The 22,477-nt window shown below is 38.0% G+C and overlaps 1 protein-coding gene across 3 annotated transcripts in view; it reads left to right on the forward strand.

Annotated features, from left to right (window-relative positions):
- Nucleotides 1–872: 872 nt before the first annotated feature.
- The window catches only part of CDK17 (cyclin dependent kinase 17), a 91,099-nt gene continuing 69,494 nt past the window's right edge, over nucleotides 873–22,477 (forward strand). Inside the window, exon 1 of one of the 3 annotated variants that reach the window (XM_059846740.1) lies at nucleotides 873–1,259. The gene's annotated coding sequence lies outside the window, so the exon portion shown is untranslated. Of the gene's footprint in view, nucleotides 1,260–1,978; nucleotides 1,998–22,477 lie in introns of those variants that run through there. The other 2 variants (XM_059846742.1, XM_059846741.1) reach the window with 2 other exon arrangements.

Here is a 22,477-nt window from a genome sequence, read left to right on the forward strand (position 1 = left end):
ACAGAACAGCTGGCTTTCACCTTCTAGGTCTCGTTCAGTGACACACAAAGCCTAAGAAATTTCGGGTTGGAAACGGCTGAGAAGTGGAAACACAGACTGGATCACTTTGAGGGGAAAAAGATGCTAGGCACGGGAAGGCAGCGTGGTTGGCGCTGTCAGAGCGATCACAAGGAGGACAAGGGGGATGGTACGGGCACCGCTGAATGCAGGAAACAAAGGAAAGAAAACACCGCAAGAATAAATGCGGAAAACACGAGTTAGAAATTGAAGAGACAGCCGGCTTCCCTTAACTTCGGTTACTAACGTGCCAGCCGTAGGAAGGGGGAGCAGGGCGATACCTCAGAGATGAGCTAAATCGCTCTGCAAACCCAAGCGGAAACGCTGCCAAGGAACGGGTAAAAATGAAGCGACCAAACGCCCCTTTTCTACCCTGCCCTACACGAAACGGCTCGGGGAGACCCATCGGACGGCCAGCAGCACGCTGAGCCCCGGGGCGGCTTCCCGGGAGCCTCTGCCGACGAGACCCACTTCCTCCCGTGGGAGGAGGCGGCCGCGCAGGGCCGCTGGATGATCGCCGAACAGCAGCAGCGCCCCACTCGGCTCGGCGCGGCCGGGCTCCCCCGCAGCGGGGAGGGCGGCCCAGAAAAGCGCTGCGGCAGCCCCCGCTCCCCGCGCCGCCGCTCGGGGCATTCCCCGCGCTCCGCCCTGACCCCCCCTCCGCTCCCCGCGCAGCCGCCGGCTCAGCCGGGGCCGCCTCGGCCGCCAGGTGTCGCCGGCGCACGGGCGTCCCCGCGGCCCCTCCTGCGCCCGGAGCCGGCGGGGCTGGCTTAGTGCGAGCGGGCGGAGGCGTCAGCCCGCAGCAGGGACGCGCAGCCCAGCCCGGCTCGCCTCGGCTCGCCCCTTCCTCGCACACCCCCGCGGCCCGGCTCGGCTGACGCTCTCGGCACCGCCAGCGGCCGGCCGGGCGGCTCCCGAGCACGGCCTGCGGCCGCTCTCCGGTGGCGGCGGCGGGGAGCCGCGGCGAGGAGAAAGCTGCTGCTGCGGCGGCGGCGGCGGGGGGAGCAGCCATGTTGGAGCGGGGAATAAAGTGACTTTTCTCGGGGAGGGAGCGCGGCCGGCGGTCCGGCGAAGGCTTTGGGGCAGCGAGGGGAGGGGGGGTTCGGCTCCCGGCGGCCGGATACCGCTCCTAGGCGGAGGAGAAGGGGAAGGAGAAGGGGCAAAGGAACCGCCCCCGGACCCGCGAAGCTCCGGCGCTGCTGGTGAGTTGTGGCTGCTCATTGTCTCCCGGCCCAGGGGTGCGGGTCCGGCTGGCGGCGGGGTGTTGGCTCTCGGCCTGCGGTGCGTGGGACGTCGCGGGGGGTGAGGTGACAGCGCGGCCCCAGAGCAGGGGGGAAGTGATGGTGGTCGTGGGAGAGCGCCCCGCGAGAGGGCCGGGGGCTGCCCGGAGAGCCCCGGGCGCGGGGAGCGCCGCTCGGCGCCCCCGGGCAGGGTCGGGCCGGGCTGCGGGGGATTTCCGCTGCCCGGTGGCGGCTGGGAGCGGCTCCGCGGGGGCCAGGGGGCAGCTCCGAGAGGCTGAGCCCTCTGCGAGGGGAGCCCAGGCAAGCCGGGCCGGAGGGGTGAGCCGGGGATGGCAGCCCCTGGGCACTGCCGGATTTTTTGGTGATCCTGCGTTCGTCACCGTCCTTTCCCCTCCGCCTCCTCCTCTTCAAGCGAGGCAGCGTTCTCCTGACAGCTCTTCTGCTCGCAGCCTCCGCACGTATGACACATCGTTCCTATTGCAGGTCTCCCCCCACACGCACACCCAAAATATGTAGGTTTTAGTGCGTGGCATAAGAGTTCTTCTGCTTTCAGCGTTGAGTTAGAAGGTGACAGGATACGTGAACATTGTCTGACCCTGAACTTCTGTGAACTCCTCCTTCCCCTTCCTCGCTCAGATATGTAATGGCTTGAGACCAGTGAGAGCAAAATGGTTCTCTCGAAAGGACGGGGAAAATCAGGTGGGATCATGTATATTTTATATTTCTTGCAAAGTTATTACGCCCACTCCTGCCAATACCGTGTTCATATGAGTGGATTAGCTGTTGCGCTAGAAGAATTGTTGACCTTGATCCCCTTTGTCTCTCCTGCAACAATTTTGGTAGCTGGCTCTAGTTGTTTTAAAGTCATTGCTGTCTTTGGCACTTTGCTAGTGGCTGTTAATAGCGTTATGGGTGTTAGAGCAAAATTGGGCTGATTTATAATCCAAACTCATTAATTTAAAAAGCATCCATTTCCTTTTTTTTTTTTACTTTCGGTGAATAATGTCTGTTCTTTTGTAATTTAACAGAAGATCAATAGCAACATTCTTGTAGGTATCACGGAATAGGTACAAGAGCAAGCCTGGTTTGACGTTTTTCCATTACTTCACTCCCCCCCGCTTTTTTATTGTATTAATTGAACTATAAACTATATCACCAAAGGTTAAATACTGAGAAGAAAACATTTATGCAATTAGACTTAGTACCAAATTCAGATTTGTTTTTCATATTAGAATTGGGGAAAAAAAGGAAGTAGGTGATCTGGAATTTTATGTGCTTAAGATGTTAAAGAGATTGCTGTATTGCTTTGTTATAAGAATTCTGTATATTCACACACAGATCTTGTTATTTACATCTGCACTTCTGTAAGTGACATGAGAGAGGCTTGTTTTGAATAATTAATGTAGAAGTAACAGATATGAAAACATAAAATCACATGTTTGAATACATGGTGAAAATTTTCCTTTAAATTTGTTTGTGCTTGAAAGAACAAACTGAATTTAATTCTCCAACATAGATAAACCATTATAATGTTAACTTGGCGTTAAAAGGCCCACTTAAATTGGAAAGATGAAAGCTTTTTTTTTTTTTTTTTCCCTGGCATAATTTAAATACTGCTTTGACAATAATGAGTCTGACTTACAAAAATCTTTAGGAAGGATAATGCAATGAGGTTCATACCTTTTATTTGCATACTGTGCTGTGTAGCTGTGTGTTTACCCAGGATGGAGCTCTACACAAATCATGAGGTGGGTTCTGCCTACATCCGTACTGAAGAGTTTGCAAATTAAAGCCCATGTTGTCTGAAGCAAATTATAGTTTGAATATGGGGAGTCATTTATTTTACGCTTTGCTAAGAATGTAGTGCATTAATTGATCTTTTTTTAATATGTAAAATGCCACTAGCATGTAGTGAAATGCCTAATTTATAATTGCAAATATAATTTAAATTGAGAAACAGATCATGGCTGTATATTTCCCCTGAATGGCTCTGGCTTCAATTCTGCCTAACACTGCAGTGTGTAAATATGGTATAGCTTATGACAGGGATGTTAAGATGCTCAATCTGCATGTGTTACTGTTACGATGTGGAGCTCTTACAGTAAAAGGATGCAGAATTTTTTGATAGGCCTAGTAACATACAAATCTTGTAATTTCTTAAATGTCTACCTGCTGCTAGGAAAAAAAAAAAAAAAGAATGTTATACTCATCTTAATAAGTTTCTGTTTGAGTAATTTGTAGTAAATTGGCAGTATATTTGAGTAATTACACCTAAAAAGTGCAGTTGGGGAAGGCTTCATTGAAGTCTGGTTCATTGAACAGTCTGCATTAAAATCTTTCCATGAGTTTGCTCTTGACCCTCTTTTCATGTTAAGTAGAAGCTGTTGATATTCCACGTACAAATCAGTTTTTATTTTTTGTCCAAGAAAGCTAATGAGCTGTATTTTAAAAAGTTGTATATACTAGTTGTGTATTTATTGAATGCATTATATGTTATAAGGTGAAATGTATAATGCTTTTCTAGCATAAACTCACTAAACGTGGCTTACAGTTCTTAAGTTACAAATATCTTAACATTTTAGCTGCATGCTTTCTAATGCTTACTCTTGTTTTATTTCTGCAGCAAGCCTTGTATAGCTATTGAGGCAGCTGGATACCACTGTAATCATAGCAGTTCAGAATTTTATGTAATACACTACAACTTTAGCATGTAAAAATGCTTTTAAGATGCCAAGTGCTAACATGACAGTTACGGTTCACATCTAAAGAACAAACTAGACCAGTGTATTGTTAGCCATCACTGCCTTATTTTGCAATGCACATCATCATAGCAATGGCTTTTGTTTTCTGAGTGTAACAACTGGAATGTGGGGGTTTTTTTGGTGCCTGTTCACATACTGATGTAGCAACTTGGGTGATAGAAGGAAAAGCATTTTATATTTACTTATTTTAATCACTAGACAACAATTTGCTTTTTAAAAATAAGTCTAGGCCTAGGGGACTTTTAAAACTTTCTGAATATTTTATATCCTGTTATTTATTCCTTTTGGGCCCTGCTAATGTTTTTTCTCATGAAACAGGGCTTTCTCCAGGAACGCCCACTAGTAGTGTGGAATGCTTTTATTTTCTGTGTATTTTGTGAAGAATCATGATGCACTTTTGACAGCTTTTATGAAAAAGAGTGAAAGTTAATGCTTGTTTGGAAAATGACTTTTTATAATTCTGTATTGAATACAAATTCGTAGGTACTCATTCTTTACTAATTTCATAGATTGGTAGTTCTTCCAGAGTTGTTAGTTTCCTGAACTTCTTTGAGCAGTGATGTCAACTGTCAAGAGTTTAGTAGAACTGGCTAATTAGAACATGTAGAAACAGCAGTTTAAACCACTGATAGTCGCGAGGAATAAACAAGGCCTGTACTTGAGCTGATTTGCCAACTTGGACCACGAAAACATTGGGAAAGGAAACCAAGAGAGTTCTTTAGTTCTGTGATCGTGTTGTATGGAAAACAATTAACATAATAAGTGCATAAATGAGGTAATTTGCATTGGACCAGCTTTTGATATATCAATCCTTGGATAGTAAAGCTTTAGCCACATCCTTAGAGATCATTATACCCTCTACCTGGCTGTGATATAAAATACCATAGACACATTGATACTTGGAATCATTGTAACCATGCTTTACTGGCATATTTGGGCTTTTGTGGTATAGTGCTTGCTTTTAAAGGATTATAAATGTCATTCACTAGGAAACATCAGTTTATCAGGGTTGCTATGCCTAAGCACGAATGTCAAAAAAAAAAAGAAATGTGATAGAGCAGCATTTGTCAATGCAGCAGCAGAAGAAACAGCTGTTGAGTCACATTTTAATTTTTCATGTAGTAAGACAGAATTAGGCAAAATGATTTTTAGAAGAATGAAAAATACCAACTTTATAACATTTTTAACGAAATACTGGAAGGCTTCTCTGAATTTCAGGACAATTTTCTGCTTGCTTATTTCAGTAATACACAGCAAATGCAGTAAGCTAAAGAGTAGTTGTATCTTTTGATTATGACCTTTTTGTTTTCTTTTTTTGATTTATAATCTCCAGAACAACTAGTTTTGCATGTATTATGATGATCAGGGCTGTGTTATTATACCAGAACAAAGAAATGACGTGTCTTTCAGTTGCACTCCTAGCTACATTTCTTGCCTATCTTTGATTTTAGGTTGAACTTCTTAGGTATTTTGCCTAAGTGAATGTTACTCTGTGCCCTCTAATCATATTTCATTTAATTGTTATCTGTGTTTTGTAATTGCACTCCCTTCTCTGACTGCTGCTGTTTTTAAAGGTTTGGTAGAGTTTCACAATGGTCTCTGATTTTTAACATCTGCTTCAGTCAGCTTCAGTAGGGATACTTGGATGCTTTCAGTTTGTGTTGAAGTTGTCAGAATCATGACATTCTCTTCTTTGCTTGGTCGATTAGAGCATTTTGCAGGCATGTAGCTGTACTGAGACAGTAATATAGTCAACTGTCATAACCTGTATAGTCTTTCAGAAATGTCTTTTCTCAAGTATTTCTGGCTTCCTGTTCTGTTTCTTCCTGACTTCTTATGATATGGAAGTGTCTTTCTTTGGATGTTGTTCAGGTATGTGCAAGGTGTCTTTATACAGCAGTCATTAAAGTTAACATTTCGTGAGGTTTGCAGTTACTTGGTGTTCACTGAAAGTATCTTTGCAAAATATGGATTACTAAGAATTATCAAAGGATATTAGTCATCAGCAAAACCACTGTCCTGTAATTGAGAGAAAGCTGGATTAAAAAGTTACAGTTTAGAGGTTAGTTTACAAAAAATGTTGAGAAGCCAGTTTACAAAAATGTAAAGAAATTGACACGGAGATCAATTAATATGATTGATAAGAAAGGCCAAAGTCTGCAATGAGGAAAGCCCATGCTGTCACCAACTATTACAATTAGATGTATTTTAGGATGAGATTGTATTCTAAGAAAGCCATTAGCCAGTTAGAAAAGCTGAAGAAAACGTATTATTATTCTTAGAATAAGTTGATGTTCATGAAATACTGCTATATTCATAAGTAAACTAGCTGATAGTTGTGTGTGGTTCTCTGAGACATTTCCTAAGAGAACCTGAACGTGTTAAACAGCTGTCACTGAAGTTGTGAGGTAAGAGTTGTACAGGTTGGTAGGGCACTTTCTGGAGTGAAAATGCTGGTCATATCTCTCACTATGTCTCAGAACACTGAGAAATTATGTGATTTTAGCACAACTGAGGTTTCTTTCAGTGGTTTTCGGAGCTAGTTATATGCACAGTAATGGATATTGGTAGAGCAGGAGGTTAAGCAAAGAAAACAACTGTTGCTCAGCATATATTTATAGAGGACCAATCTTGTGAAACTAACGTCTGGTTCTCTTGATAAGATTAAATACTTCATGTGGTATGTTTTGATATTGCAGACAGGCGTCACTGAAACTTTTAACTTGGCTCTTACGTGGCATTTTGATTATGGAACTAAAATGATAGATCAAGTGACAATATATGAAATGGTTTAAAACCCGGTGGACAATGTGAATCAAGTGGTGACCTATAAATAGTTGCTGTTACGTAACTCTGTGTGATGAGGGCTCCTCATCATGGAAGTGTCAAAGTACGTTGGTGAAGAAGCCCTTGGAAACCTGCTCAGTGTCAGCTGTTGGACATTGCCACTAATAAAGTGAAAGTCAGTGAAAATTGCCCATTATTTCTGTAGCTCCAGAAAATTGGGAAAACAATAGATACTGAAGAATGGGTCATTGCAGCAGGATGGGTGCTTGGAAAAGTGGCAGCTTCCTGTTTGTTTATTTTATGCTGTATTTTATATTAGGCTTTAAAAGATCGAATATAGTGTATTAAATTTTAAAATATAAGAGGTATATTTGATAACTAAATTAAATATATGCAGCTATTAATATTAGCTTTTAGTTTGGGTATTTTTTCTGTTAAGGTTTGGAATAGTTCTTCATGTATAGTACAGAACAGATATTAAGTGTTGATCTGCATTCAGTATGTGGGGTTTAGGGAGAGCTTTTATTTTGAAAATATAGTAATCAATAATATAATTAGTAGTACACCGGAGGAGGAAAAACAGTTATGAAATAATAGGTTACATGTTATATTTCCATCAGTTTTCTGTATGTCTTGAAATGAAGTTGAGTTTCTCAGTGTAGCATTCATAAATATTCTCTGTAGACCAAAAAAGATGTGGCTGTATATAATTTAACTAGGGAAAATTAAAAGGCATTTTTTCGGTCTGTCATTGGTTTATTGCCAGTGCATCTTCCTCTGTCCTTTCTCTTTGTCAAGATCTGTTTGTCATAAACAGCAGTCGAGTTCCTACATATGCAGGGGCTTGTTGCCTGCTTAGCTGCTATTTAGTCTTAAAGTTGTCTCATAAATATCGTACTAAATGGTTCAAGCATCTGCTTGTAAAGCATGGGTCTATTTCATAATTCACCTTATTTATGTTTGCTCTGAAACCAAAATATAAAACTAAAGACTTCCAATATGACTATGAGAGACAAAGCCTGGGCTTCTGCTGCCCATGAATAACTTATTTGCTCCACAGAAGAGTTCAACCTGGCATAACTCTGGCGCTATCACTCAAAGCTGCAGTGATTTTCCTCTTTGCTGGCTGCTGCTCTCATCCCCACATTCCTGCCTTTGTACCAGTAAGTGTCTTGTGACTCTGTCAGGGAGCTGGTGCAGGTTACGTTGTGTGTTTGGCTTCAACTTTACTTTCATGTTTACAGGTAAATAATAGTCACTTTCTGCAGTATCGATGGAAAAACAGCCGTTTGTAATTATTTATTTTTTTAAATATCCTGAGCAGATGGGAGGGGAAACTTCCTGTGTACAAAAAGGAAAGGAGGTGCTCAGCTGCTAAATATATCAATCATATATGCTGCATTAAAGTCTTTTAAAAATCATGTTTAAAACAGCAGCTCAGAAACTTACTTCGGTACTGTTTAAGAAGGCACAGTGTGGAAACAATTATTGATATATCTTATGAAATATATACTTAATTTTTAGTATGGGTGCATGTTTGAGGTGACAGGTATGAAATAGGATTTTTGGTGTGGAAATCATTAATGTTGGATGAAAGACATCTAAGGAAACTACAAATTACACTTTTTTCTTGCAAATAATGTTTAAAAACTTAACTAAATAAGCTAAAAATGAACGACAGTAGGAGTTTCAAAATATTTGGAAGATGCAACAACAAAAAATTAGTTAACCATAGTATTCATATTTTAAAGTGGGCCTAGTAGTGGAGTTGTGCAGGGTTCTTGTTTTGTTTCTGAAGATTTGAACCTCGGGAGAGACGAGATCATTGGCATCACTGAAGCCACAGTTTGGATTTAAATCACTGAAATTTTTAGTGACATTTACAGACGCAGTTCTCTTGAGAATAATGACCTGTATAATACTCAGTAAAGCAATTTCAGAGACAATTCCAAAAATGTGAGATTTTCCATAATGTTTCATTACCTTTTGGTTATGGCAAAGAAGAAAAATATTTTGAAGCTTATGCTATTTACCTTCAGGATTAAACAGGATAAACAGCTTAACAGTGTTCCCATTTGCACAAGTCACAGTATTTTTAAACCTGCTGCTTGTAATTCTGAGTTGTTTATCAGGGAATACAGTTAACCTAAATGTGTTTTGGAGGCTTGTTTCTGGTACATCTCAGTATAATTCTGCAAAGCAAAAATGTTTGATCCATAAGCCAAAAAATAGCTTTAAAATGTGTTTAATCAGAAGGTGGCCTTTGGTTATTAAGCATAGTCTTTTTTTTTTTTTCTGTTGTGGGCTGCATGGGAGAAAGAACATAATGGTGTATAGTAATTAGTTTCTTCAGTAATTATATGCCCTTCTTCTTGAATTATGCAATTTTAGTGTTTTAGAAGCAATACAAAGTAGATTATGAGTTCTGAAGAAACAGATTTGATATGCTTTGGTAGTCAGCTTAGTTACTAATACTTAGTATTTTAAAATGTGTTTGAGTATGTTTTGTGTATAAAATATAAAGAGTTCAGTGCTGTTAAGTGTTCTGAACCTGTTTTATTTAAAAGGGACTTTTTTTTTTAATTTTTTCTAGTGGTCTTACATAATTAGTTTTGGCTTCATGGTATTAGTGAAAATTTCTGGTAGTGGAAGAGGTAGACATTAGTTGAAGAATTTAAGTCATTAGTTGCTTGTCACTGTTAAAAGTTTAATTTGGGCTTGAATGGATAGCTAGTGATCATTTTCACCTATAGTTGCATCCTAATAAAATACCTATATTCTTAATCATCTGTTCCTAGCAGTGGGTAGATAAAACCTGAATTTTTTTTCAGTAAATAAATTATTCACATCTAAAATATGAATTATGCCAGATTGACTGATTTGCACTGTGCCTTTTTTTTTTTTTTAATGTGTATCTCTGTGACCAATATAGAGAAATAGGTTCAGAGGGTAATCCAAAGATCTTAATACAGAGCCGCCTCTCTTTCCACATGTACCTTGGAGGGAGCCCATCAGAACCATTGTTTTGGATTACAGCATTACAGTTTGAGTTGAATTAAGTTCTTATTTCCAAATCATTTCTGTTGCATCAGTGAACTGAAGAGGTTTTCACACCTGCATACAAAGCCAATTTTCTTACTGGTGGTGGGAAACTGTAAGATGTCTCCAGCACTGGTATGATCTCTTAAGTGCTTCAGGTGCCTAAAGATGATCAGTGTCAATTCCCACCCCCTTCCACCTCCCCACTTATGCACTTAGGTCTTTCACTATGTAAGCAATAAAACATGCTGATTTTTCTTTATTCATCACTCCTGCTTGCAAGTGTTTAGCATTTTAAAATTCTAGTCATGTGAGTAGTAGTGATAGTTTATTTTAATATTGAAATAGGTTCCTGAATGAACTGTGTTCATGTTGTCTTCTGGCAATTTCAGAAACTAGGATTGCAAGGAGAAATAAAAATTATCTGTTTTTTTGTAGTAGGAGAACCTTGTTCTTTGAGTATATGTGCTCTGTGTTGAAGTAAAACAAGTGAAGATTTGAGAAAATCTTGCATGTGCAGTTGATGTTCATTCTTGACTTTTTAATGATACTATACTGCATTAAGTTAATGGTAAATTTACATCTTTACATTATTGGATTGTCATATCTGCTTTTGGTAACTGGAATCGTATCTTAGTTCAGAGTTTGTTGTTTGTTTTGTGTTTTTACTTGAAATATAGGATGTGAAATTTTCTTCTGCTTAAATTCTGAGATTGATTTCCTTGGATTGGTTGACATTATTTGTCAAGCTTTCCTTAGGTTGGTTTACATTATTTGCCAAGTTCTGTGCTAGTTTAGATAACTTGTTGAAGATATTTTAAAATGTAACTGCAGCAGGTTTTGTGTAGTGACATTAGTCAGTTCTCATAAAAAGTAGTGCATCACTAGCTAAAAAAGTATGTAGGGATGGGTTATGTCAATTTTTGGTTGTTTAATTTGAGGCTACTTTAAGATACTGATCTTAAGGGTATCGGTGCTAAGAATGCTTTGAAAATCAGCCTTAGTGGAGTTGTCTGAAGAGACCTGTCAGTAGAAATAATACCCTGACAGTGACTGAAAACCTAGTGGCATAGATTTTAGTAAATCTTTCTAAGAAAAAACTGCAGGAGAAGCAAAGACAGTGTATGTATAAAATACTGCTAAGCCACCTTTATACTAACTGAATGGCCTAGTTTTTCCTGTTTCTATGGCTAGATGTTATCTTGCTCTCAGTCTGTTTATACCAATGTAAATGAATCTAACCTGGATTATTTCATCTACATTAATGCTTTATGTCTCAGTGTAGTTAATTGCATGGGGCCTCTTCAGTCATATCTCATACAGAATTACCATAATATGTAACCTCACTGCTTCCAGCCTGATCTGAAACACAGACTTGGAAAACAGCCCCGTTAACTGTCTTATATAGAGAATGTTTCCTCTTAGCTACGTTTGATATGCAAGGCTTCCAATAGTAGGCTGTTAAAAAACCCCCCACAAAGGTCTTTGTCACTGAAGGAGGAAAAAAGCCTGAAACGTCTGATAAAGCACAGGAAGCAAAATTGTTGACAGAGAAAATTCCTTTTCAGTATAGTCACTTTTATGAGAAGCACCACTCCCCAAAGGTAATATATTTAACTGTTAGTGGATCCTCGTGACATAATAGATTTTTTTTTTTTCTCTTATAATCAAAGGTTTGAAAGGGGTTAAGAAAACTACGTGGGTTAATTTTCTTCCGAATTTTTTTGTGGTGTTTGGCTGTGTTACTTGTGCTATGTTCGCGTTTATAAATGTTTGCCTCTGTGTCATCATAAGAGGCTTTGGAAACATTACATGTTCTGTTTTGTGCAGAAGTGGGAGACATTTATGATGGTCTTCTTGTTTGACTCCTATCCAAGCTCCTTCTACAGTGTGCACAAGCCTTGCTTTTTCTGCTAGGTAGTAATATTCCAGTTGGATTGACTTAACATGGCTCTTCATCAGAAAGTCTAGGAAGCTTTTTGATTAAGCAGTCTGAAATACAGAAAAGCTGCCCTGTTTTACAGCATAGAGATACATCTTTATTTTGAATAATGTCCCTTTGCCCTGTTTGGATGAGTAGCTCTGTTGTATTTCTGAACCAAACCTTAGGGTTAGCAGTGGTTTTGTTGGGTAGCAGAGGGGACAGAAGGTGTCAGAAATGGGGGAAGGAGTGCATAACCAGGACCAAAAGAGAGCTTTTCAGGTAGGGCATGGTGTTCTGTGCACTCGTACAGAATTGGGTGTTACTGCAGCGTGTTCACCCAGGTTTTCCTTAGTCTTTTCTGGGTTTTGATGCATACAAAGAAATTTATTTACTTAAATAAATCCACGAGATTAGCCATTAAAATTTGTACTGTTATAATGAAGATGGAAACCTGTATGTTCTGATCAGGGAAAGCTATGTGTGAAAACAGTACATAATTGTCCTGTAGAATTACTTAATTCTGTGTCATTTTGAAGTGCTGCTTAGGGGCAGTCTATCTATTACATTGAAGGGGGTTTTGTCTTGAATTTTGTTTTTTAAATTGCGTTCTAACTGTTAATTTCAAACAAGTAAAAGGAGGAAACATGATGTATATTAAATGTTAATTAAATTAATAGAAAAGAGAAAGGCAGAGGGATAGAAAGACATTCTGATCTTGTAGAAAACAGAAAGTATTTAACATTATAGTAAGCATTAGTAGGCCTTTGTATGTTTCACGTAAGGAGTCTGAAAGTAACTCCAATAAATGTGACCAAATTTTGGATTTTGGACTATTGAAAATCCTATATATTACGTATTTCGAAGTGTTCTTACTTGAAAGGTGCAATGAAAGTTTCAGGTATTTCCTTAGTGAAACTTTAATGTATATGGAGAGGAGGAGGTTTAAAATTGCAATTTTATGCCTGGGTGCAATTTTTATATAGCAAATGAGATGTTAAGAAAGGCAACCACATATTCTTCACACATGCAAGAGCATGTTCTGTCAGCAGTTTCTGCAGTTACTTTTGTTGCACACTTCATGATTAGTTAATGTGTGTTGAGCATGTTATAAATGCATGTCTGGCATATCAGAATGTGATTTATACTGTGTAAATCATAAATACTTCATTCAGTATTTTGGCTGCTCATTACGCAGAATTGTCTAGCAGCACTTGAGAGAGTAAATGAATTCTCCTAAGACCTAAATGCTGTCATCAGCAATATCTCCATGTTTACATTCTCAGCTGCATGGACCACTTTTTGAAATTACCTGCTGTGCGAATAAAGAATATTAAAGTCTTTGTCATGCAAAAGTAGAAGTTTAATACAAGCATGAAACAAATTTAAAATTTTCTTAAAGAAACTGATGTCTTAAATTTAGATATGCAGTCTCAAAACAGCAGTATTAACCATCTAGTTGGGTTAAAGAGAAAATTGCTTTTAAACAGCTTTTGGTCATTATTCAAAATTAATTGTTTATTTTAAAGGGGGAAGTGAACTTTCTTTGTATGAAATGGTGAACAGTGCTAAAATTGCCCTCATCTGTAGCATATGATGTACTGTTTAACAAAATGATGCACCTTAATATTGTTTAAGAGAATAGCGGTGTCTGCTAGGTGTTTTTATTTTTACAGTCAGGTCAACATAAATAATCTGAATTAAAACCCAAGACTGAGTCTTTTTCACAGGAGGTCATGCCTCTCTAGGAGTACAGGTATCTGGGAGTGATACTCCTGTCCTGGAGGGTATGACACTGACTGGGTCAGGCCATGGTGGGGACCAGGCTCTTTATAGCCTGGCTGTGCCACGAAGAGTGATGTGGCCACCATGGCTTCCCTTCTGTCATCTCATTTTATTACATGAGTTATGTGCTGCAGAGCTCTTTCCTGTATATGCTCATTGACCTAAGTACTGATGTGTGAGACTGCTGTTCATCAGACCTATACATTCCAAAAAATGGCATGTTTTCTTTCAGTTTGTCCCTCAAGATGCTCTGCAAAGTGCATGTAGTATACAACAAAACAAAGGGAGATCCTTAAGTTTCTTAGTTGACTTGGGGATTAAATTAGGTAATTCTCATAGAGGATACTTTGACTCTGGTCATAAATGAAGTAAAAGCTGTTTCATTACAAGCCTTATTAATAAGAAATATTTATTCTACCTTATATCTCATGCAGAACTTCATCTTGTTTTAATAAATGTCAGCTAGTGTAATACATAATTAAACTGTTTTGAACCATTTCTCAATTATCGTAATAAATTGTGAAATAAGTTATGTCAAAGCTTTAAGTCATATCCAAAAAAGCTGCTTTTTGGGCTTATTGTGCTGTCTTAGGGAAATACATTCAATGAGAAGTTTTGCTGGTGGTTTGTAAAACATGAATTGCACAAGAAATTAAGCTTCAGAAGTGTATTGAGCTGTAGGTAGAGTAATAGTGGTTTGATCAGAGTAGACTCTGATCCCTATTCTTGCTTTTATTTTATTGTGAAGTGCCAGGGGTGCAGTAGGGTAATTACAACTGGATCTGTTTGTTACACCTGAGAATGGAAAGTTTTGCTTTAGGTGTCTTGCTAGTGTGTATGACAGGCAGTGTCTGTTTCAATTCTTTGCCACTCCTTAATCGAGAAGAAAATATAGTAATGTTTATTTTGAAGGGTTGATACAAGATATTTCAAGTGTTTTTAAATCCTCAGGTTTGGCTTACAAAATTTTCTTGCTCTCTGCATATGCCAACTGCGGCAGGATGCCACACATGTAGCTTAGTTTATTAATCCTTGCATTTGGGGTTTTTATCTCAAAAGTCTTCTACCAAATGAAAGTTTACTACTGCATTTTGATATTTTACATCATCTTGCTGGGATACTCATGAGCTTTTATTAGGTTAATTTTCTTTATATTGGAATTTCTAATCAGGTAAAAGTATTTTCTGCTTGACTTCTGCACTTGTTTATAACTCAGTCATATTTCAATAGTAAGCAAGAGCTAATCTAGTGTGGAAATAAGCAGTATACCTGGTTTGTGTTACTCTGTTGTAATAGATTTCCACAGCATGTAGACAGAATGTGTAGCAAGAATAGGTTTAAAGAGAGTTGATCCAACTTTACTCTGTAAATCAGATCTGAATAATTAAAATTCAAATGTAATGATAAATAGGTATTTCAAAAGCAAATCAATGATACTTGTGTTAACCTTGTAGAGGGGAGATTCTTTGATAGAATCATAGAGTTTTTCATTTTAAAGTCTGGTTAGAGTGCTAAAGAAGGGTGGAAGGCGAATGTGGGGCAAAGGGCAGCTCGTATAGATCAGTCGGTCTTATTCCTAGGGCATCGTGGCTCTGTGTGTGTCACTGACATTCAGCATGTGAACTCTGCCGTTTTTGGTTTTTTTTCTGCTGATATCTAATTTGAGACAAGTAGCTAATTTTAATTTTTTTTTCAAATTCAAAGCTTAAAGCTTCTTCCAGCAGGTTATCAGGTTAGTTGTATATTTAGCTACTTTACTTGGGAAGTTAACTATGTGACTTTGTTCCTTGTTGAAGGGGAAGTTGCTGTTCAGGCTTGGCTTTATCAGCTGCAGTATATATAAATGTATCTGCATGAGTGCTGTCCTCTACATGCATCTGTGATCTGCAAGCCACATGTAGTTAGGTTTGCAGGTTCAGTATTTTTTTTCCTAGTCTCTCATACTTAAGTTCTTTGAGCTTGTTACAGGTACACATTAATTCTCAGGAAGGTAATTGGTCTATACCCACAGAATTTGTTGTATGTGGGAATTGTACTGTCTTTGTTACAAGGACCTGAACAAAGTTCATGGAAGCATGTAATGGGGAATTAGGTGGTGGGAAAAGAGATCCCCCTATGCTTGCTTTGTTTCGGATTTACTTTGGTAATGTTTGACTGTCTTTGCTTTTATGCTGTCCAAATGTCGTTATTTGGATCTTTCCCAACGTTTTTATTCAAGTGATAGGAAACAGAAGGGAAGGAACTAATTGGGATGAGTCTAGGAAACATGCTCTGAATACACGTACAGCATTTGTGCTTTCTTATCCAGATTTCCAGCATGTGAGATGTGTGATGGCTGAGGCATCATGGGGAGTCCAAAATGTATTTTCATCCCTACTGCCACTTAAGCAAAGTGTGTGTATTTATCCTTGGTGAGGTTCTCTCAAATTCTTGCTTTATGAAGAGGAGCTTGTCTTGTTAGTTCATGAGTAATGGCCACATCCTACTATCTTTTGTCAGGAGAGGGTAGGATTTCTTCCTACACACAGGGAAAAAAGAGAAAATTAGAAAGTGATAGAAGCAAAAATCAAAGTAAATGTGAGGATAAATAGGCCAGATTAATCACTGGTTCTGTAAGACAGCAGTTCTTTCTTTTGGTGAGAAAATTTCTCTCTTCTTGGTAGTATATCTTCAGGGGGGCAGGAAACGCCTGTGTTGTTGCCAGGCAGAGGGTACCTGCCTGTATTGATGTTACACATTTGATTAGGGCAGAATGGAAAACTACCTGCAGTTCTGAAGCACCTGATACCTTGGTTGCTTCATTACAAGAGGCTAAGGCACTTAGAAACTCAGTAAAAGCAAAAGCTTATAATTCTGTTTGTGCCTCAGCATAATTGTGAGGGCAGTATAGATTGCATCAAATTAAACAAAAGCATGAGGGGAAATAGTTTGTGGTGGATTGTATGTATTTTTCCTTGTTTTCTGTGTACCACAGTCACTGCAGCAGTGATACCTGAGCTGGCTATGGAGTAGTTGGTATGCACATTGCTACTGGCAGAAGCCTTTCATTGGAAGTGGTTGCAGAAAATGTTATAAAACTTTCTGTGAAGTCTTACAAGCCATCTCCCTCCATGACTTGAAGTCTTTTATTCCCTGCAGGTTAAAAACCTTTTACTTTCCAATGTTCCATTTACCATCAACATTTGGAGACTGGAATCAATGTTTTTTTTCAACAATTAGTCTGTTTGATGATCTGTGACAGTAAGTGGTCAGTGAATGTTTATTTCTCCCTCACCCTAACAATTTGTTATACCATTTGAAATACAGTCTAAATACACACAATAAAAATAGTCCATGTCACGCTGAAGTTGAAATGTTTGCTGAGGCTGTGCAAAGCAAGGCCTTGTTTGAAAACTGTGTATTTGTTAGATTGTCAGCACCTGCTATCATATTGCAAGTTTTCACATCTAAAATGAAAGTATTCCACTGTCAGTCCTGAAATATGCAGTATCAAAATGTTGCATGGGGAGAGATATTGGACAATCCTTTTGATACACATTTCTCTCCACTGTTGTTCCACTAGTAGGGTTTTTCTTTCTTGTGGGGGTAGACAGCTTAAAATATCCTTATTAGGGAAGTGTATGAGCTTAAGTGGTCACAATCTCCATTTGAATCATTGCTAAGAGTTATGTTAGAAACAGGTATTGTTGCATTGCTGACACTTTATTCTGCTGAACGAGAAAATTGCTTATAACTTCTTGCCTATAAGCCAAGCTTTTTTTTTTTTTTTTCTTCCCGCTCCTCTCCCCAATCTGGAAAGCCAAGTAATTGGTTTTTAGAAAGCCATTTTTGCAATTTTCTTCTTTATTTATTTGTTAGCTTGGTTATTTTGTTTTTCTCTAGACAACAGTGTCCAAAAGCATAATGAGTTTTAGTTTTAGTTGACTTTCATATTGTCAGTCTAATGGCAAGATTTAGATGTAAGTTTATATAGAAAAGGCAAATAATACCAAAAATAGAGAAGGAAGAAAAAGTACTCATTTTTGTGTTGTGAGTTGGGGGTTTTTTTGTATTTATTTAGATTCAGAAAACTCATATTTTTAAGGTTAAGGTGAAATGTTAACACATTTCTGTTGATTTTCCAGTCTATATGATAATTATTCATTTGTGGGAATGAGGACCTGGGCTGAACATTTTGTTGGTTGATAAATTGATTGAATATTTGAAAATTGCTAAGTTACAGTTTGTTAGATTTGCATGTTACATTATTTTCACCAGAAAAATGAAATCAAATGTGATCTTTATTTTTCAAAATAATTTAATTGTGTATATCTTTGCTGAGATCTCTGTTAATTTCTTCAGCTCTTCTTTACAATAATTTACCTGACTCAAGTTTGGGAACTTGAGAAAAATTACATAATTTCTTGCATGTTTCCTAGGGATCCTGAAAAGGGTAAGATTTCCTACGTAATTCGCTTAGCATCTCTCAACTTTAAAAATAGATCTGTGAAATTCTTACCATTTTTTTGACAGTTTTTAATTTGTAATTGTGCTAATTTGTTTACTTTTATTTTTAATAAAAATTTATATCTGATGTTTGAACAAACTAGGCTAGCATGAAAGTGGGAATTTTTAAAATCAAAGCTAAAAGGGGGAAAAAGGCTAGAAATGTTTGTCAAGATTTAGGCAGTAGAGAGAGAGTAGTCAATTTCTGATGCTTTCAGTAAGAGCCTCTCACAGATTAGCGTTTTGTTCTTTTTATTTCAAATCTTCATTGTGGCTTTGCTTCCTTGACTATATCTTTTTCTTTATATCCAGAAATGTTACCTTCAGCAGTTCAGGAGAACTTAATCCCTCGCCTATCTAGTGCAATCAGAAATAAGCTTTGACACACAAGGAACAGTAAGCTAAACAGCAGAAATGCATATTAAAGTACTCTTACATAAGGAGAGTATTTTTAAATGATGCTGGCTTAGTGGTGTGGATTTTGTAAAGGCACTCACGGTACTGTAAACACATGCAGTTAAAAAACAAGACTGTCTTAAGCATGAGAATTTTTCTGTAGAGATCATGGAGGGCTGGGAGACTAAATCCATTGTCAATGTTCTTCCTGATTTTACTTGAAAGGTTGAAGGGTTATTCACTGAGGTTTTTTGTTCTAGTTTTTACTTCACAGCCAGATTTAACTTGCACTCAAGTTTCAAGAGCCTTCTCAATTTCCTTTTTTGATGCTTTTATTAAAATAAGAAAAAAAGGAGGGAAAAAGGTGAACACACAGAAAAAACTTCGCTACCCCTAAGGCACACTAAGATTCTGAAAATACTTTTCTGAATGGTGTCCATCATAGTGGAATCCAGATCAGACTAGGAGTGCCTGTAAAATGCATTTGCTTTCTTCCATTGTTAAAATAGCAAGATGTGAACTTCAGCTGTGTCCTTAGGCTGCATCCAAAGGAGTGTGGCCAGCAGGACAAGGAAGGGGATTCTGCCTCTGCTGTGCTCTGGTGAGACTTCCTCTGCAGTGCTGCATCCAGCTTTGGGGTCCCAGCACAGGAAGGACATTGAGCTGTTGGAGCAAGTCCAGAGGAAAGACAGCTAGGTGGTCATAGGGACGGGGCAGCTCTCCTGTGAGGAAAGGCTGAGAGAATTTGGATTGTTCTCCTTGGAAAAGAGGTTCTGAGATGACCTGATTGCAGCCTTCCAGTACCTGAAGGGAGACATCAAGAAAGATGGAGAGGTGTTTCCAAGGGCATGTAGTGACGGTCAAGGGGGAATGGATTAAAATTGATAATAATTTTAGATGAGATGTTGTGGTGAAATTCTTTACTGTGAGGGTAGTGAGGTACTGGAACAGGTTGCCCAGAGCAGCTGTGAATGCCCCATTCCTAGAAGTGTTCAAAGGCTGGATGGGGCTTTGAGCAACCTGGTCTAGTGAAATCTATCCCTTCCTATGGCAGAGGAGTTGGAACTACATAATTATTAAGGTCTCTTTCAACCCAAACAATTCTAAGATTCATAGAATCATAGAATGGCCTGTTCTGTAATTCTAAATATGGCTTTAATATTTGTTGATCCTATTAAAAAGATACAAGATCATAGATTAGATAATGAGGGAAAAGATGGAAAAAATGGATTCTAAAAGAACGTTCATATTTTATGCTTTGATGTTGGAGAAGTAGCTGTATTTGTAGCTAGATAAGCAATCCTGAAAATTGTCCAGAAAAATTAGAATGCTTTTGTAGTGTTGACTTATTGACCACTTTATTTGTTCTTTGTTTGATTTTGATCTGTAACTATTTTGAACATGTTTTTGAACGTGTTACAGTTCCTTGAAAACTTTGATCCTAGCACTGAATCCCAGTTTGTTTACTGGATGAGTTATACGATCCCTACAGGGAACTGAAGATTGATGTATACATTTATCCAGAACAAATTCTTCTTTGAAGATTAGCTTGTGGATACATTGTTTACATTATTTTCTTTCCAGAAGTATTGTTTTTGATGGCATACTTTTCAACAGTGGGCATCTAAGTGCAGTGAAGTTACAATTTTTTTCATACTAATATTTTTCTTGTTAAATTTATCAATTTGTGGGAAAATGGTGAGACTGTCCACTTCCAGGAATCAAGTAGTTGGTAATGTGTCTATACTGCTACATATTTTTTCCATCTATTGTTTAGCCATGCCTGCTCTTATATATTAGAATCAAATACTGCAAATATTTCAAATTACTGTACCTTCAGTAATAATGCATTTATTTCCAAGTAGTCTTGTTCCTTTGCTGAAGTTAAAATAGTTTTATAAAATGTGAAGCATTGGAAGAGTAAACAGAAAAATCATCAGTGATGGCCATACAGCCTTTTGCTGTAGTGTATTGCTTTTCATAGACAAGAAGAATTAATCTTGCTTCCAAGAAGTGAATTCCAGTGTGTACGCTTAAGCAGTATGATGTTGTACAACTGTTAGTGTATTCATATGTATATAATATTTTATGGAGTCAGACAAAAATTCCTTGCAGTAGCTTATTGTATCAGAAATTTTACTTGTAGTTGCTTCAAAACCAGTTATAAATAGCATTGGGACTATGCTGAAATTATGTAAAATATCAAATGTTCCTGTCAAATTGGCTGAGTCATAGTTCTCTCAGCTTTTCTCTTTTTGTTATTTTAAATTTAAGGAACTGTTTTGCGGCATACAAGACAATTAGAAATAATAACACACTTCAGTATTTTTACTTCGAGTAGGTTCTACTCCATGAAATTTAAGTTGGCTAAGGTAAAGGACTGGACAACAGATGGCAGAGTAATGTCTGGCTAGTGATCTTCATAATTTAAAGGAGTACATTAATTTTACAGGCAGGGAAGTTAGTTTTAAAAACAGACTAGAAGAATTAATTTCTCAGAGCAAACTGTTTAAGAGCAAAAAAGAATACATGATATTTAAACTGAATAACTTTCAAGTGCTGTGCCTTTGCTTTAAAATATATCTGATTTACCAAAATCAGTAAATTTATTTGCAGTACATATGGAAAATTTTACCTCGACAGTGTAAGTAAGAGGTTTGCACACTTCTGTGTTTCTTACTCTGTGTAAGAGTTGGCTTTTGCTTTTGTGCTGGCATCCTCATAAATCAGCTCTGTCTTTTGTTCTTTCTGAAAAAGAAATTGTTGTTGGAGCAGGAGAGTTACAATTCTGTTAAAAAAATCATTTTAAATATTACCTTATTTCTGAATAAAACAAGATTCTTCTTTGGGTTTTGAAGACTTTTGATAAATCTTTTTAGACTTTATTCTTTACTACAGTTTCCCAAGGCCTGACTTCTTGTTTCATCACACTTTTGGGCTTTCCACCATTTCTGAGGATGAAATAAATGAAGAGCATACCAAACTGGAGCTTACTTAATATATTTGAGTCTCTGAGGAATGAGATCCATTTCTGTGGTATCAGTAGTCATCATTCCTTTGACTAAACATTCAGATTACTTTTAGGGGATAGTAACACTGCATTGACTTAGGGCTTCCTGTGCTCAGTAAAGAAAACCAGAGATCTTTGAAGTACTGGAGATCTTGTGTGCCATTCCCTTTTAAAGCTTAAAACCTGACATAGGCACTTAAGGGTTCACTAATTAGATGAGGCAAATCATTAACATCTTTTTCAATAGCGTGAAGATATATTATCACTTTTATTCTCTCTTGCATTATTTTTATAAGACTTCACAACTACAAAGTAACCTAGACTTTGTCCTTAAGTCTTTTGTTCCCTTCTTAGGAGTGATTTCTGAAGGAGCAACCTCTTGAGGCTGGACACTTTATAGAGCTCTGACTAATTTTTTAAAGTTAAATAAAAAGCAAAATCTATGACACTGTCAGAGTAAAGAGGAAAATGGTATATTGACTGAACAATCCTGGTTCCTATGCAAGAGGGAGGCTTAGTTTCAAGATGGTCTTGGTTCTTGAACTTAGAAGTGATTCTTCAACTTTTTTTTTTCTTGAAAACACTTGAGAAATGGGAAAGTAAAGATTTGGAAATCAGAATTTCATATTTTACAATAAAATTTCATGACCTGATGGACTTTTGAAATGTTCCATTCGCAAATGAAATTTAAAGCATGGCTTTTAGTCTGAGGTAGTTTAGGTTGGTCTAATGGTTCTTAGGGTGGTTGATTGGAGTTTTAATGACTTCAGTGGGAGAGTAATTAAGTCAACAATAGAAATAAAAAAGAGGAAAAAATTTTACTGAGTGGTGGATAAGATTTTTAAAACAAAATACAAAATAAGAATGTTAACCCATAAGTGGACTTCTTGCAAATCCTTGTTTCTCTGATGTGTGAAATAAGGCTGCTCAAGGAGCCGTAGGGTTTTGTGGTTGCTGTTTTACTCTGAAAAGCTGTCAGAACAGCTCTCTCTTT

Source organism: Haemorhous mexicanus, chromosome 5, assembly GCF_027477595.1.
Source record: "Haemorhous mexicanus isolate bHaeMex1 chromosome 5, bHaeMex1.pri, whole genome shotgun sequence".
Classification (NCBI taxonomy): Eukaryota; Metazoa; Chordata; class Aves; order Passeriformes; family Fringillidae; genus Haemorhous; species Haemorhous mexicanus.